Source organism: Eptesicus fuscus, chromosome 3 (assembly GCF_027574615.1).
Source record: "Eptesicus fuscus isolate TK198812 chromosome 3, DD_ASM_mEF_20220401, whole genome shotgun sequence".
Classification (NCBI taxonomy): domain Eukaryota; kingdom Metazoa; phylum Chordata; class Mammalia; order Chiroptera; family Vespertilionidae; genus Eptesicus; species Eptesicus fuscus.
In genome coordinates, this window is record NC_072475.1 from 18388940 (window position 1) to 18407358 (window position 18419).

At 37.5% G+C, this 18419-nt stretch overlaps 1 protein-coding gene across 4 annotated transcripts in view; it reads left to right on the forward strand.

Moving 5' to 3' along the window:
* Positions 1-18419, forward strand: part of MBNL1 (muscleblind like splicing regulator 1) — a 166770-nt gene that overhangs the window by 57754 nt on the left and 90597 nt on the right. Inside the window, exon 1 of one of the 4 annotated variants that reach the window (XM_054713655.1) lies at positions 9093-9146. The exons of the other annotated variants lie outside the window; for them this stretch is intronic. The gene's annotated coding sequence lies outside the window, so the exon portion shown is untranslated. Of the gene's footprint in view, positions 1-9092; positions 9147-18419 lie in introns of those variants that run through there. 4 annotated transcript variants of the gene reach the window in all.

An 18419-nucleotide genomic window follows, 5' to 3' on the forward strand; every position in this document is an offset into this window, starting at 1 on the left:
ATGTCTTTATCTCTTATAATTAAAATGTTTTTGTTAGGATTTTTAAAGGTGTTTCTGAATTTTAGAAAACCTACAATTTCTAAAGCTCTTGGAACATCTTGTATCGGTGCCCTCTGTAAATGGGACTAGTTGAGACACTTCTTTCTCTGATGAATTCTGTGGTTATACTATGAGGTAATGACCATGATATAATATTGAATTAATCAAAAAATGTGCTATGTGAACCTGAGGTCCTGATTTATAATGTTTGGGTAGGCATGTGATATTGTGTTGTAAATTTTTAGATATAATGATTATTTAAATCATTGTAATTCTAAAAATCTTCTCAGATGTCTTCTCTGGAATAGAAACGACTCTTTTACTCATGTTCAGCTGCTATTATATAGCTGTTATGATTATTTGAAATTAGAGCTAAAGCAATTTTTTGGCATGTAATTAGAAGTATTTTTTTGCAATTGAAAATCAGAAAGATGGAACCACTTTACATTCTGTTTATAGGTCTATGCTAACATGTTTTATGATGTTATGGATAACTGCTGGGAAGCAAGAGAGTTCTAGAAATGGCATTCTGTTTCTTTGTTAGCACCTTAGTAAGACATTTAAAAGAGATGAAAAGTATAGCCCTTTAATTGTGCTATCTGGTAAATCTGAGGCTTAGACTGCATTTAACTTTTAAGATCAACACTTGGATATTTATATTCTGTCAATTGAAAGAATAGTTGCATTTTTGACTTGAAGAGAAAGCTTGATCTGCATAGCACAAACGTCAAATTAGCTAATCCATAAATATTGACTGTTTTAAGTTGTTGAAAACAGAAGGCTAGCATAAAGGATGTAGCAGTAAAACTCTAAAAGAAGTCAGTGAAAAGTAAATGTTATGCAACATGAGAAGAATACTGGGGAAAAACTGACAGAATAGAATAACAGGAAGATTAGTCATTTCTGGAAGGAAAAAAAAAAAAGGGTGGAGAGTGGGGGAAGAAATATTTTAAACAGGAAAGTAGATCTGGAAGTACCATAAAAAAAGACAGATATGAGCTAATTAGGAGTGAAACTGGGCTTTTGAAAAAGGAATAATACTGGTTGCATTTAATTACAAAACATAAAATTTGTATTAACAACAAATTTTACAGAACCCTGTAAAAATAAAAGAACAATGTTTACTCCTTAGCTGAGGTGACTTAGGTTAGGCCAGCTAGCAATGCCATACATTCACAAAGAAAATGTATTTTTTAAAAAAACAAACTCATGTTCTATATTCATGTGTTGATTAAATAAAAGTATTATTTGCATCTTAAAATATGTATGCTATTTGGTTTGAAATAATTTTCACTTATGCATTTATTTATCTGACAACTAAAGAAGTAACAATCTCCAACTATTTTAAGAATTTTTATAAATTCTTAAAAATACAAGTTGTAACTTGCTATATGTTATAAAAGGATATATAACAGTCCCTATAAAGAGAAAATAAAAAGTAAACATGTGTATGTGTTGGTTAGTGGAGTCCCGTTAATACCTGGTTTCTATCCAAGATATTCAGACAGTTTTTGGAGCACATCTTGCTGGACACATTTTTCAACATCTCCGAGTGTTCTCATCTGTCAAATGGGAACAATAATATACCTGACTCAATGTCATGTCATCAGAATTTACAGAACTGGTAGATATAGTTATATACCTGACATGGAAATGGCATTTTGTCCTATTAATTTACAATCCTGTATACAGATATGAAAGACAAGCATATATGATACATTTCTAACTAACACATGGGAAGGTAGACAATTTCAGTAAAAGATTTTACTAATGCCTTGATATCTTAAAATGTCATTGGATAGGTTACGTATCTATCCATACTTGACAAATATAGGGTGTCTCAAAATAGGTATACACACATTTTGAATAATTATAAAGCTGTGTTTATTAAAATACATTTCATTTCCAAAATTGAACTATCTGCTGTTAAAGTGTATACATTTTTGGGGGACACCCTGTATAAAACTGTTACTTCTCTTAGTCATTCTGTAGTAACTACAGACAATAATAAATCACGTAAGATGTATTTAAGTAAAGTAGGTATCTTTAGGGTTATATAAGCACAACCTTAGGACAAAATCTATTCATTTGAAAAAGAAAAATATTATTTAATTGTAGAAAATGGCTTATGTATATTGAAATAAATATCAAATTAATCTAATTTAGAGACCCAAGACTTCTATTATTGTATGTAACTATTTGGATTATATCATTATGTATCATTGAATCCATAGAAATGTGATATGCAATCAAGTAAGTGTTTCCTGTTGATTTTATGTTAAATTGCAATACTTTCACAGCTCACATGCACATAACTTGCTGAGATAAATTCTAACTCCAGCACAAAATAAGCAGTTTACATGAACACCAAATTACTGCTAAAAAATTTCTCCCTTCTTTCTTTTCCCCCACTCCACTCTTACACACACACACACACACACACACACACACACACTATCCCCCAGGAATTACTGCATAGGAAATGTTTATTTTCTAAACTACAGAAAACAAACGTTATCTCAAACACTGAAAGTTCTTCCTTTTCCTGACTTGGAAACACTAAGTCATATTGAGTTGCTCGTAGATTTTCTTTAGCCAGCATTTAGGTTTATTTAAAGCATAAAGTTGTGAGGACAAAATGACTCAGGAAATTGTAATGCATAATTGGAGCTTTTCCCTTTTAGGTCACCAGTTTATATTTGGCTGACTTAGTATTAGTTAAGGATTGGTTAGACTTGGTGCATTGTTTGGTTTCTAGGAGAACTGGGGAGCTCACTGCAACCTCACCTGTTTTGACCCAAGTACCACCTAGAGTTGATATTCATTAATATTTTTCTTTCCAGATAAAGCCAAGTTAAAGGAATTAAATAAAAGAGAGTAGGCCCAGTTAGACTTGGAGAATAAGATGTTAATTTATTCATTTAATTGCTGTTGATTGATCTTTCTAAATGTAACATGCTAAAATGATCAGAAACTTATGTTTCTATGTTTTTATTTTTTAATTATTATTTTTTAATACTCACCTGAGGATATTTCTTCCATTGACTTTTGAGAGAGAGAGAGAGAGAGAGAGAGAGAGAGAGAGAGATATCGATCCGTGTGAGAGAGACACATTGATTGGTTGCTTCCCGCAAGAGCCCTGACCAGAGTGGAGAATCTAGCCTGCAACCTAGTTATGTGCCCTTGACCAGGAATTGAACCCTAGACCCTTACATGCATGGGCCGACATTCTAACCACTGAGCAAAACCGGCCAGCTATTTTTCTATGTTTTTAATTGCACCATCATTAACATCAACATCAGCAAGAAATAAGAATCATTACTATACTAGGTAAGTTTGGCAGTCAGTAAAATAATTTAAATGTATATATAGATATAAATATAGATATAGATATAGATATAGATATAGATATAGATATAGATATAGATATAGATATAGATATATATTTGTATGACTGAATAAATGAGTCATGATCTTCCCAGTGTATCACTTAGTATTGCTGAGGCCATAAAAATAATTTGTTATGATTGTCTTATGTAATAGCCTACGGTGGTCACTTTGTCTTGCTCACCCAAAAGATGTCAAATGTGTTTAGAATAACTATTGTGTTAATTCAGTGTTAACCTTGAAGACAGATGAATCTTATTGTCAGCCAAAGAGAAAGTCGTTCTTTTGTGGGTACAATGTATAATAGCACTGCTACGTGTCTAACACCAGCAGCTTCCAAGACAGCAGAGGGTAAGGTAGGCACAGGCTTAAAGCTACAACTCAGGGGCTGCCTTCCCTGGGTCTAAGGCTTGCATTTGCTACTTAGTAGTTGTCTGACCTTTGGCAGCTTACCTGCCACTCTGTGCCTTGGATCCCTTAGATGTGCCCCTAAATCGGAGGCTGCCTACCTTGTTGGATTGTTGTGGATCTGAAATAAATTAATACATGTAAAGGACTTACGGAATTTCGGGGCACACACTAAAGACCGTATTTATTAGCTATTATGAAATGTAAGCATTTTCTAATGTCTGTGTATTAAAGGGGAACTTACAATACACAAAGAAATGTGAACCAAAACGAATGTTGCCATTTTAGCGAAACATTTAAGAGCTCCAGTTCTGGAACCGGAACCCTTGGTTCCAAATCACTGGTGAGCTCGGTGACCTTAAACATGTGATGGAACCTGACTGAGCCTCAGTTTCCTTATTTGCAAAATGCAGCAGTTATAATATCTGTGAAGATTTGGCCTGCCGGTGTGGCTCAGTGGCTGAGCATTGACCTATGAACTAGGAGGTTCGATTCCCAGTCAGGGCACATGCCTGGGTTGCAGGCTAGGTCTGTGCAGGTGGCAGCCAATCAATGATTCTTTCTCATCATTGATGTTTCTCTTTTTCCCCTCTCCCTTCCTCTCTGAAATCAATAAAAGTGTATTTAAAACAAAAGATTAAATGAGATAGCACATGTAAAACACTGAGCACTGTGCCTGGCTCTTTATGACTATTCAGTGGGTTAGCTATTGTTCTTATTACTTTGATAATGAAGTGAACATTAATACACGAGAAACAATATTATCCTCAGAATCTCTGTGTGTAGGGTTTCAGTGTTGCTAATTAGAGTTGTTATTCTCTACTGTGCAGAGAACACATATCTTAGAGATAATTCTTCTCTTCAAGTAAATACTCATTAGGAAAATAATGTTTTTCACGTATCCTTTGTAGAGCTATTTAAATGAAAAAAAATCTAGATACTTTTTATAGCTTTAGGATTTTATCTCTGAATGTTAAGTAAAGGGAATGCTAGGTTAATGGCGTGACCTACGTAACTCTGTTGTCCAGCCATATTCTAACCACTTCTTACGCTGAACAGCAGTGGGAAGAAGAACAAACTCATCAGTACCATCTGAATGGGAGTGAAATATAGAAGCAGAGAAGTCGTTGCTCCTTCTGTAACATAGGATCACAAGACCTGACATTTCCCCATCTGTTGGCACTGTTGTAAAGATTATGAAAACTTGAGCGTTTGCAAAAAAGTGATCCTGTGCCAGGAAGGCAGATAGAGTATTAGGAAAGAAATGACCAAAATTGCACGAGGCCACTTATTTTATCTGGTAACATCCTTTCTTTCATTAACAGGAAAGTTAGTGCAACCCACTTGCTTAGTAGGAGCGGGAAGGGTGAATGGAAATTTAGAAAGGGTTCATCCAGCCTTCCTAATAATCAAGTAAACCTGTTTGCCAGGGAATTAGAACCTTTGCATTGCACAGTCACTCTGTATTTCTCATCTTGTTTGGGAGCAGATTCTAAGCCTGGTCCCAGGAAAACACCTGTTTGACAGTCTGTCGGAAAGGTGCAAGCATACACGTAAACTCTTGTCTAGGTGTAGAGGGAACAGAGTGCTTGGCTAGCATCCTGCGAGGAGCTGGGTCCCCATGTTCTGCTCCAGCTTCTGCTGCTGCCGCTGCTGCTACTGTTGCTGGGAAGGAGACGTGGCTGACCTGGCATCTCCTTTACTCTCGGTGCTGCAGCAGCCACTCAGGAAATGTTGTTTAAGGGGAACCTTCTGGATCCTTTTCATGGCACCATGGCAAGAAGAAGCCGTATTTTATCTATTGAAGATAAAGCATGGAGTTGGCTAATGGATGCTGGTGAGTGAACAAGGCACACGGGCAGCCAGTTTACTGGTACCTTTTGGGTAGGCTCGCTCTCTCAAGGACTGAGATGGCATCCGTGGGAAAATGGCCTCTGATACTCTGAACCTCAGAACGTTGTCTCAGAGAGGAACATAGTTCTAACACACGTGATCCTGTATGTGTCCCATACATAAAGTTTATATTCCCCCATACACACCCCCCCGGATTTGCTACTTGAAAAGATACAAATCCTGAAGTTTGTCAGATAAGCTCAGTATATGGAGCATAGTTTCTCATGGAATTCCTGTCACTATTTGATCTGTATTCTTGTTTTTCACTTGAGCCATAGTAATTAAAAAAAAAAAAAGACCTCTAGTAATAAAAGAAGTATTTCTCCTTTCAGTTCTACATGAGAACCTCCTTTTTCACAACAGTGTTGAATTATAAGTAAAAAAATATATATTTAATATGCATAATTCTTGCCAGGAGTATTCTTTCCAATTTAAGATAATTGTAAGCAAATGTGTAAGATATCGGTCATATTAGTCAGATAGTTGCACAGGAGTATCTGGGACATTAGCAATAAAGAAACTTTATTGCTAATATATTTATACACCTATACAATACTTTACTGGAGCAAGATCCTTTATTGACCAAGGGAATGATTTGAATGAGATATTTTAGTTTTTCTCTCTAAATTTTCTTTTTCCGAAGCAGAGGCCATTTTTTTTTATAAAGCCTACTATATTTGAAATATATATATCTTCTACCTTATAATTTTTAATGGATATGAATATGGGCCAATTAGTAGCTTTCTTTAAAAGGTTGCAGGATATAGAAATATTAAGTTTGCCATAGAGGTTTAGACCAAATTTTTCTAGAATAATTAATCTGTGATGAATAGGTATTTCATAAAAAAGGTAGAGTTTAGGAATTTACAGTAGTATAATAAAGGCTCTGACAAGTCATACAAGAATTCACCTGTTTAATCTTATTTTAATTTTTAAGATATTTATTTGACCATAACCTACTCTCCCCGTCTTCTCACATGTGGCACCACCATTCAGCCAATTAATATTCATTGGACACCTACTGTGCTACCAGGCTAGGTGTAGTGATGAAATTGAGCACATTTATCAAAAATTTATACTTTTGTGATGCTTAGCAACAGGGAAACACTGGCTTAGATGATCTGATCTTATTACTTTAGTAAGACACTGTAGTAGCAATATAATATTTATCTTTAAAAAGTTATTGCCAATTTTTCTATTTCCACGGATAATAACCCTGGATAGGGGTTGGATAATATACCATCTAATCTGAAGAGCCTTAAAAATGGACTCTACCATTTCACATTGACAGTATATATTCACTTTCTTGTTTTTCCTTGCGCATTTAAAAAAAATTAATATTGTCGAAACTGGTTTTCATGAGTGGGATTGAGAACGTGGGTCAGAAAAACAAACTGTAATTGATTTTTAATATTTAAAGTCAGACTATTATATTTTTAAAAATCCACTTCCATTTGGTTTTTACCATAAGGGTTCCCTGAATATTTTCTTATCTAAACCTATCATATTGGCAAGATATGTTTTAAAAAATTAAGTTTTAGTTGAAATCAATATCTAAACTTAGGCACTGTTTATACAATGAAAGTATTTTTAGAGGGATGTTCAGATTCCTCATCTTTTTCCTTTATAAAATCTCAGTTCTCTCATATTTAAAATACTAGTTGCCTAGTCAATACCAACTATTTTGTAGAATAAGGGTTATTTTATAAAAATGTTTGACTTAGTTACTTACTGGACATAATTGAGTTTGCCTAAGCAAGAGCTGTTTTTATTATACATGTAATAGCATTAAATATAAGATAATATATATATATATGTATATGTATGTGTATATGTATATGTGTATATATATATATATATCTGAGGTGAGACACAAGATTATTTGAGCTATTTGAAATCAAGTGAAATGGATTATCTATTCCTATTTTAGTTAACTTGGATTACAAAAAACGTAAGTGAATACTTGAGCTTAAGAATGACATGTGCATAACTACTAAAAGGCAGTAGAGTTTCTTCTTATTTAATTATAAAACAAGTATACCATACTGGTTCATTTGCTTCTGGTCTTGAAAAAGTGACAATTCCTAAGTGAGTCTGATTGTTTTTATTTTGATACATATAAGGGATTACTAAAGTCTGTCAGTATTTATATTTAATTCCTGACTTGATTTTATCCAGCTCATTAAAGCAAAATTGTCTTAGGGTCTGTCTCTGATAGCTGTTTAATATTTACTATTCCGTGGGCTCCTGAAGTGGAGTTCCTGGGGGCTTTTGAACAGTTGAAGAGCTGTGAGTAGTGGTTTAGGAAGCTATAAGCATCTCCTTATAACATTGTGAAGTCGAGATTCAGGAGAGTCTTAGTGAGTGGTTTGTTTGACAAATTTGACAGTGCACTGCAATCTACTACGTTAATCACACTTTCCTTTCTTCCTCCTCTTTTCCCCTTTTCTTCTACCTCTCCCCTTTTCATCTGTGAACACTCTTTATCCACTTGCTCCTTTTTCTCCATATTCTTCTTCTCTTATCTCATTGAATTCCTTCCGTATCCCTCATCTGATCATAACGGAACGTGATGTATCTGATAAAACATGCTGTACTTATTTGAAAAGCGATTTTAATTCCTTCTCCATGTAGCCTTCTCTCTGTCTTTTCATTTTCTCCTTTAGTCACTCACAACGTTGCCTTTTCATCTCTGTTTCCTTGTAGATTGCACCCTTTGACATTTAATAGTCGTACATTTCCTTATCATGATGTAAATGTTATGATGGCAGGATTTAGGAATTTTTTTGAAATGTGTTAGATTTTTAACCTCAACTGCAGTAGGCCTACTATAATATGTCTTCCTTACTTTTCTTTCTAGAGCTAGAGCTCCATGTCCCCCTCCCACTGTGTTTTTGGCTGTCGTATGGGATGCTAGAATGGCCTATCTCCATGTATTTTGTTGCATTTCGCCATCGCTTCTTGTGTTCTGTCGGGGGATTTTTGGTGATTCTTTTCAAGCGCTACCTGAGCTCTGCGCTAGTCGTTCCCCTCCCCCTAGGGTCTCCTGCTGTGTGGCCCTGTCTCCACTTCCTTGGCCCTGTCCATCCACAGAGCCTTGGGCCCCCCTGATGGCTGCCTCTAAACCCTTGTGAGGGCCGGAATATTCCTCCCCCTGCTGCTACAATTGAGCCCAGTGCTGGGTACCACGTTGCCTTCTACACTTGCTTTCAGTTGTTAAGGCTTCCCAAGCTTTGGCTGTGGCTCAGTGATCCCGCTGGCAAACCCTGGAGCTTTCCTGGCCTCGACGCTCAGTGGTAGCAGCAGGTGTTGGGATTTCTCCAAGCCCCTAAGACCCTGGGAGCGAGACAATGGCCGTTTGACATAGACCTCAGGAGTTTTCAAAGCACCAAGAGGCCTCTGCAGAAGATGGAGAGAAGGTAAGATTCTGATTTCTCTAGGAAGCTGTTGAGAAGATGAAATGTGGGGTTCACATAGACCGAATAGCACTGGATTCTATGAAGCACTTTCTTTCTCCACCATCTGCATTGTATAGCTAGCAAGAGAAATCCTATGGAGAATTAAAACTATGAAACGTAAAGTAGAAACGGTTTATTTTTCAAAGCCTGTATTCTGTTCATCTCCTTGTTCATGTTTCACACCAAACACATTCGATGATTATATCCTCAAATTCTTAAACTCCAATCCCTAAACCCATAATTAATTCAAAAGGAGTAGGAAGAGCAGCTCGGATCTTGGTAGAGCTAGGGCGCATTATTGTCCTTTGTCAAAAATTACAGCTTAGCATCCTAAACGTAGCAGTCTCTTCTTTTAGGGCCTTATTTTCAGTTTATTTTTTAAAAAGTGTTCTCTGCACCTATTTTATTTGGGAAAAAAATAACTTCATATGGGTGTACCTAACCTGGATGAAGGACGTATGTGGGGCGTTTGTGTGTAATAATTGGTAGAAGAGAGATCAGTAGCTTCTGAGGATGAACAACACAAACCACTTCTTCAGCAGTTTAGGTTTTGTGGCAACACTTATTTATCGATAACCCTTAGTTTATTGCCCAGCCTCCATTCATGGGCGGTAATCTGCGAAATGATATGAAGACACCAATGCTGACATGATATCTTTGGTGACCTTACTGCCAAATCATGTCTTCTCCCCTCCGCCCCCCTTTGCTTTCAATGGACTTATTCTCATCATTGATTCCCTATAGTTGGAATCAAGGCGATTAGCCACTGTCACACTGAAACTTGCCCTTCAGTAAGTAAAAATGTAACCCAGGTTTTAAAGATGAAAAAGAAGAATGTTGACGAATAGCTTTACAAAGGGAAAAATAAGATTTGTCTTTGGTAGTGCTTATTTTGGATGCTTATTTTTGAAACTAAAAGTGTTCAACAAAGTGTTTTATTTGCACTTGAAAATAATTAAGTTGTATTCCCTCTAGACTTCAAAGTATAAGGAAATGAAATGTTTTGAAGTCTTTCTAGTGCAGTACATTGGGTAGTAGATTTCATATGTAAAAACAGAAAGGGGACATTTTAATGCTTTGATTCTTAATATTGGTAATGAATGTGCAGTTTTTAAAGATGTATGTGGTACAGACTTAAGGAGTTTGCATTATTCTCAAGTTGGCCGATGGAATGCATTTTTCCTTTTTTATTTACCTAGAATTCTTATACATATGTATACACACATATAATTTTGAATGATTTAACTAAATATTAAGATAAAGTGATAGATTGAACTTATGGACATTTATAAAATTACTTTAAAACTCTAACTTAAAATATTTGTAATGGAACATAGTGAATGTGGTGTTTATTGTATTTAATATTTTTATCAGTAGAGTAGCTTCACAAAAGCAGGACACAATACAGTCAAATTTAGAGTTTAGTGATTACTTTTGGGGGCATGCAGAAAAAGGTACATGATTTCAAAAAATAGTGGTGCCATAAAGATCTTAGAAAGAGAGGACTGATAATTCACAATTCCTGCAGCACAGGGCGAAGGCCAGAATCCAAGTCTCTGGATCCTAATCCAGTGCCCTTGCCTCTATGCAGTGCTATTTATTGACATTGCAATACATTTGAGGGGCCACCTTGCCAGTGTCTGCAGAGCAATGGATGGATCCTAGGAATTAAAGAGATTTTCTTCAGTATCAAATATGCCTAAGCATGGCTGGTAAACATGAACTTATTGTGTATTGTAGCCTATTGAGGCCTTTAGGATTTTTTATTTGTCTTGTTCAGTGTAGCTTTTATTATAGACATTTTGAAAAATACTGTAGAAGAGCCATTAAAATGATTTTGTTTGAAGGGAGGATAGAACTTCTGACATGCCATGCATTTCAGTTTATGATCCTCTAAATTGGGCAATTATCTCAAATATTAAATTCTTAGAATTGAAAGATTAGACCAGTGTGCAAATATAGGCAGTTTATTTTCGGTTTCTAAGTAAAAATTTTTAATTGACTTCTCCCACTGTTTCCAAACATGAAAAATTCATTAGCTCACCTCTTTATATATATATCTGTTTACCTGTGCTGTCCCAAAAGTGGAAAGGATGTAGATTATATTTGCATGAAATTCTTTGACATATTTATTAATGAATTGCTTTCTGGTCCCTGACTTAGAAATACTGCTTCAAACTCAAGTTTTCCCTGACTTTACTGAATACCTACCATCATTAACTAGGACCCTGTGTGGGCTCCTTCCTTGTGATTCCTTTGGGAGGTAACATTGTAATGGCTCAGTTCCCTTACAGGATGTCCAGGATGGACTCAAGACCCAAGATGGACCTAAGAAAAAAAAACTAGGGGCAAAACTAAGAATGGATTCTCTTTTGAGGAAGTTTAACTTGAAAAATTGTTGGAGTACTTTTTAAAAAATATATATTTTATTGATTTTTTACAGAGAGGAAGGGAGAGGGATAGAGAGTTAGGACAAAAGAGAAACATCGATCAGCTGCCTCCTGCACACCTCCTACTGGGGATGTGCCTGGAACCAAGGTACATGCCCTTGACCGGAATCGAACCTGGGACCTATCAGTCCACAGGCCGACGCTCTATCCACTGAGCCAAACCAGTCAGGGCAGTTGGAGTACTTTTGATATAGGAATTTATAACACTTATTTCAGGAAAAGAAAAAAGAAGCACTTGTTCATGGAAAGTCTTAAAAATCTTCTGCTGGCTCTCCAAGTAAGGTCTTAACCCCAATCATTATGACTCTGAGTATTCTGCCATTCATTACTCAGTTCATGAGACTCAGGCCTCTGAATTCCCATTTATTGTGTCCCTTCTTAGAGATAATGAGAGCCGTCCTGGCTGGTGGGCTGTGAGCAAGATATTCATACTAGATACTGAGAAATGTCAGATGTCAGGCTTTTATGATACATTTCCTTTGTTGTAACCAATAAATCAGAGTTACTAGCCTTGTTAGACATATCCATGTAGGAAAGAAAAGAGCAGATCCACCCAGCTGGCATGGCTCAGTGATTGAGCATCGACCTAGGAACCAGGAGGTCATGGTTGGATTCCTGGTCAGGGAACATGCCTGGGTTGCAGGCTCAAGATCCCCAGTGTGGGTCCCTGCAGGAGGCAGCGGTCAATGATTCTCTCTCATCATTATTGTTTCTATCTCTCTCTCCCTCTCCTTCCTCTCTGAAATCAATAAAAATACTTTTAAAAAAGATCAGATCTGCACTTGGTCGGAACAACTAAAAGAGAGGACAGATCTAGGGATGCACCCAGATCCTGACATTTTTGGTTCTTTAGAGGAATTTTACACTTCAAAAATAAGCTATTCCTGCTCATTCATTTCGTAATATGGAAATAAAAGCTTGCTGAATCAGAATTACTCAAAATTAAAATGATCTCTGTAGTTTATTCAGTTTATTATAATTTATTGATTACCTACTACCTCCAGTTCTAGTATAGTCTCCATCCCTTCTGTGATAGTATGAGAACAGGAGCATAGTTTAGTGGTGGAGGAAAAACTCTTGACAGCAAGGCTTCCAGATTGGGATTTCAGCCTCATCGCTTCCAAACTATGATATTAGGCAAGTTATGTAACCCCTCTAGGCTTCTTGATCTATGTATGAAGTTAGTAATAGTACCAATCAAATTGGGGTTTTGCAGGTAGTAACAAATGCCTTATTCATTTTAATAAAGGTGTATATATCCCTTTAAAACTGCAGTATGCTTTCTGACTGAAGTGTGTGGCTCATAACAATCAGAAACCCATGGAGTTTTAGAGATCGATAGGATCTAGGTGATTTGATCTTCCATTCTCCAAGAATCTATATGCTTTCCCTGTCACAACCCTTTTAGCTCAGTGGCAGCCCCGTGGAAAAGGGGGAAAGGGAAAACCATCAAAAATCAGAGTTGACCTAAATAAGGGCTGGTTGTACCATCAGGTAGGTGGGTCAGCTTCTCTCGATCTGGGCTGATGTATGTGATTGGCATCACCATCACCAGAACGTGGTGGGATTGCCATTCTTGTGTTCTTTCTCTTTTGAAGCAGAACCCAAACCAGCAGCGGAGGCTCCCATCCTGGAGCAAGAGAATTAGCCTGGACCGAGTTGAGTATCAAGGGTTAGACTTGAGTGCTAGTCAGAGCAGGGACCTCTTGAATTCTTGCTGCTTCAGTGTCTAGATTCTCAGCTCCATGAGGCCAGGGATGTTTGTTTTATTTATTTGCAATGCCTTGCACAGTCTGGGAAATAATGGGTGCTCAAGGCATGTTAGTTAATTAAATGAAAGAATGTAAGTTCCATAGATGGGACAGAAGAGCTCATTTAAGGATATCAAAGAATATCATGGCCACCGGAGGGATTGGCTGCCTTGCAGGAAGCACAGGATGCCCGGGGCTCCCTCGGGGACAGAGGACGGGCTAAGGCCTATCCCGGGGCTGGGTCAGGGAGCTGAATGTGCAAAAACTCTGTAATGACTGGCTGGGAGACCTGGCAGAATTGAAACTGCCAATGGTGCCTGATTAATGAGTGTAGGAATCAAGTATTTCAAATCGTTTATTAAACTTTCAAGCAGAGAACATATTTCACGATTCAAAAGCTATTGGAGCCCATTTACATTTACTGTTTCATACAGTTATAAATGGTATGCTGGCATTAAAAACCCGATTTGGGTGCCAGAGACCTGAGGAAAATGTATCTGTAAATATGCCATTGATGTGTATACGCTGCTATAAAGAAGTGATCAAAATATGGTTTTAAATATGTAATACTGTAAAATTATAATTTGTGATATAGGAACATAAAATGAAGTGCTTGTGTGGATATGCAGGAAGTCAGAGTATGATTCTTAAAGCTGAAATATCTGCGGGAGGTGATTGGTAAAATGTTGGTTTTTTTCTTTTTTCATTATAAATTTTACTACTCTTTTAATATATATTCCCCCAAATAACAAGATGGCAGCATCTTTTAATCAGTCTATATTAAATACATAAACCACACTAGAAAGAACAAAGAAAATTAACTATGTTTAGTGTTAAACCTAACAAGGCATGTTGATATTCAAGTTTTTGAGCTGATCTAATCAGGTACTCGGATACCAGACTTGTCAGCTCCTTAGATTCAAACCCAGGAGATAGTGTGCTGGCACCTGAAAGACGGTTGTTAGAAAACTTCAGCTGAGAGGTAAAGTCACACCAAATGTTGCCACGAACATTTGTGTCTCCTTCATTTGAAAAAGACCATATGTTGCGGCAGAGCTTCTATAATATTAAGATAGTGTGGAACTTTCCAGAGTATCTCAAGATTGCACTCGTAAATCAAGTGCTAAGTTAGTACACATGTTAAAAATTTGGTTTTGAAAAAATACACGTCGATGTGAGGGTAAACGAAAATGGAGTCCAAAACTGGAAAAAATCGTCAGTAATGCAGGCACCTTATTTTATAGAAAGGCAGGGTCCTTCCATGCTTTTACTTATTTATTTTTAAATATACTTTTATTGATTTCAGAGAGGAAGGGAGAGGGAGAGAGAGAAACATCAATGATGAGAGAGAATCATTGATCAGCTGCCTCCTGCATGCCCCACACTGGAGATCAAGCCCACAACCCGGGCATGTGCCGATTGGGAATTGAGCCGTGACCTCCTGGTTCATAGGTGGACACTCAACCACTGAGCAATGCCAGCTGAGCCCATGCTTTTATTTCACGGGTGCCTATAAGCTCTTCCTCTCTCCCCACTCAGTCTGTATACACAAACATGCCAAGAGATGGAAATATACACACATGTGCACACACACACACACATACACACACACGCTTAGAACAGGAATGGCAAGATATTAACTCTGTAAGTCTCTTCATCATTTACCTTTATGGCTCTGCATCCCTGACTTGTGTGTGGGTCTGGCAGGTAGAAACACGCTGGCAGCACTTTTTTTTCCTTTCTGATTTTTATTTTTATTCCTAATGCCTGCTTTTAGTTCATTTTGGCAACCCATAATGTGAGTTTTCCATTAGGTACTACGTTTGAGACATTATGGGAGCAGCATGTACTAACTTACAAAAGGTAAACGCCTCGTCAGGTCCTTTGCGTGTGAAATAACTTAGATACTGAGTACCGGTGTTTCTCCTCCCAGCCCTTGCCCTGGACGTGGATTTGGCAGTTTGATCTGTTCTGTTTTACCCTTTTAAAAACATAAGAGGCAGTGGTACACAAAAAATCAGTGGGGTCTCTCCCTGAGGAGAATTTTGTCATCTGAAATAAAAGTGTCACCGATGAGAAAATAAAGTTATCAATAATGTGAGTGGTATCTCCATGTATGAATTTTTTAAAGGAATCTTGCAATTAAAAAAGTGACATTTGCCACCTGAAACAAACCGAACACATATGTCAGAATACTATCTTTTTTTAGATGGGCAGCTGTATAGGTAAACCACTGTGCGTGTGTTTATGTGTGTGTTTGTGTTTATGGTACATTACACGTAATTTGCAGAAACTACTAACTCTCACACCATTTCCAAGTAGAACTGTAAATATAGCAGCATAGCTTTCCAATTAGGAACATTATCCCTGGAGCCGAATAACATGGGCTCCAACCTCCCCTCCCCGCACTGACTTACTGTTTGTGTTTCCTTGGATAAGTTATTAGGCCTCACTCAGCTTCGGCTATCTACCCTTTATAATGAGGATAATAAAAGAACCACAGGATTATTTTTCGGATTAAATCAGTGAATAAGCTTAAACCATGTAGAGCAGTGCCTGTCATACACTAAGTGTTTAACAAGCTGTCATGGGTGTTTTTGTGGGGTGGTTTTTTTTTTGATTTTTGTTTTGCTATTCTTTTTGTTTTTGCCTGATTTCCAATAGAGGTGTTATTTAGCCTCCTGTCTTAGGAAGTGGGGCTGATGGGAAATGGCAGTCTTACCTTAGCCAAGAGGTCAAATGCCAGAGGCCAAAGGTACGCGACAGGATGAGGTCCAATACTGATAAAAAGCTTAGGGGTGATTGAGGGGAGGGAGCTAAGCTTAAAATAGAAATAATCTGAAGTGCCAGGCCAATGTGGCTCAGCAGGTCGACCCAGGAACTGAGAGGTCACAGGTTTGATTCCTGGTCAGGGCACATGCCCAGGTTGCAGGCTCAATCCCGTTGGGGGTGCATGCAGGAAGCAGCCAATCTATGATGTTCCTCTCTCATTGATGTTTCTATCTCTCTATCCCTCTCCCTTCCTCTCTCTCTAAAAACAATAAAAACATATTTTAAAAATATAATCTGAAGTTATGTTCTCAGACAGAGGGTGTTTGCAGCCATAGCCTTTTGGAAAACTTAAGGAATCACCCTCAACTGTCTTCACATCAGTTCTCCGTTTCAGTGACTTAGAGTCAGGAATTTCTACCAATATCTATTTAAACAGTTGGTTCCTTATTTTTTAAAACATTTGTGTCTGTCCCATAAATAGGCTAGATTCATTATTTTTAAAAACTTTCATTGGTTTCCTTCCTTTTGATAGTCTCCACATTGCCCCATCATTTTCCCAGAAGACTTTATTTCACAGGGATTAAGGCAAGAGTTAATATTAATGGAAGAAACCTGATGACCATCAGACTGAAGAGCGACAGGACAGCCACATTTTCCTGGAATGATTCTAGCTAACACCAGTGTTTCTCTATTTTGAAGTTAGGACGATGTGGTCCTGAGTTAGTTATGTTTCAGAAGCTTGCCTAGGCCGTTGAAAGCCACCAGTATCATCTACAGCACAAAGTCAAGGTCACCTGAGAGGAAAGTGCACGAACCTCCAATTAAAAACACAAAAATAGCACCCTGCCTCAGTGGATAGAGGGTCGACCTGGGGACCAAAGGGTCCACATTTCGATTCCGGTCAAGGGCATGTACTTGGTTGCAGGATCCTCCCCAGCCCGGACCCTGGTCAGGGCTTGTGCAGAAGGCAACCAGTTGATGTTTCTGTCTTTCCCTCTCTCTTCCACTGTCCCTAAAAATCAATGGAACAATATCCTTGGGTGAGGATTAAAAATAATAATAAAAGTAAATCTATAATAATAAAAGCATAATATGCTAATTAGACTAGACGTCCTTCCAGATGAAGCTGGGGCTTCGAGGAAAGCTCGGGTCCCAGGTGCCAGAGGGAAGCCAGTGCCGGTAGCTGGGAGAGGGAAGGACTACTCTTGCACAAATTTCGTGCACCGGGCCTCTAGTAAATAAATAAAAACACAAAAGTAGCAAAGGTTTCAGAAGGCATTTTGGTGATTCCTGACCCTGAGTTGGAAAGCTCCCGTGACCCAAATGTCGCAATGGTTCTCATGACTCTGCCCTCGGCCCCACACCCACTCCTGAAGCAAAATCACTTCAATAAAGTCAGTCACCTGAGTTACATTTTCCAAGTCCAGGATGGAGGGATCGAGCTTATATTTTCTTTTATGTAATTTCAGTTTTGGAACCATGTTGACATATTTTTGAACAAACATTTAATACATTCTGATGAAACAAAGGGACACATTTCTATATAGTAAGATTACCACATGGAAATGGGCCCCTTTAAAAGGACATATCAGCTCAGGGCAAAGTTTGATTTCAGGTTCATTATAGAACCAAACTTGTTTTCAAATATTTTACTGGGTTAGAAGCAACAGGTTAAAAAATAATGTTAATTATTGGAAAACAAACAAGCAAACACGAATTTGCATGGTTATTAAAAAAATAACCACAGAACCTCAAATAGAATTGTAATTATCCCTTCATTATTTTTATCATAATTTTTCATTTCAAATATATTTTCATTTATGTTGGTCTTCAAATTTCATGTTTAAGCCTTTAAACGTTATGCTTAAGTCTTCACATTGGCTATTTTCTGCTTGTAACTCAAATATAACAATTCTTTTGGAATCAAGTCAGTTTCTACTCAGGGTTCATCCTGTTCTTGGCATTTTTAATGGAAGTCAGGATCTTTACCACAAAGAAGACTCAAAACAGTGTCAGATGTTTGTGGATACAGCCCTGAAGTTTGATCCTGGAACTTAGTTTCTTGTGAAAGGTCCCCATTTAATCACCGTGTTACGTTCTGTGTGTCGTGTCCTGGGAAGCAGAGCCACCATTTTGCCTCCCTGGACTGAATGAAATCTAATAGAGATCATGCACAGCACAACCCCATCCTGTACATTCTACTACATCTTGTTCTCGGAAAAGCAGTATAAATGCAAGTTTAAAAGTACTCTGTGAAAAGT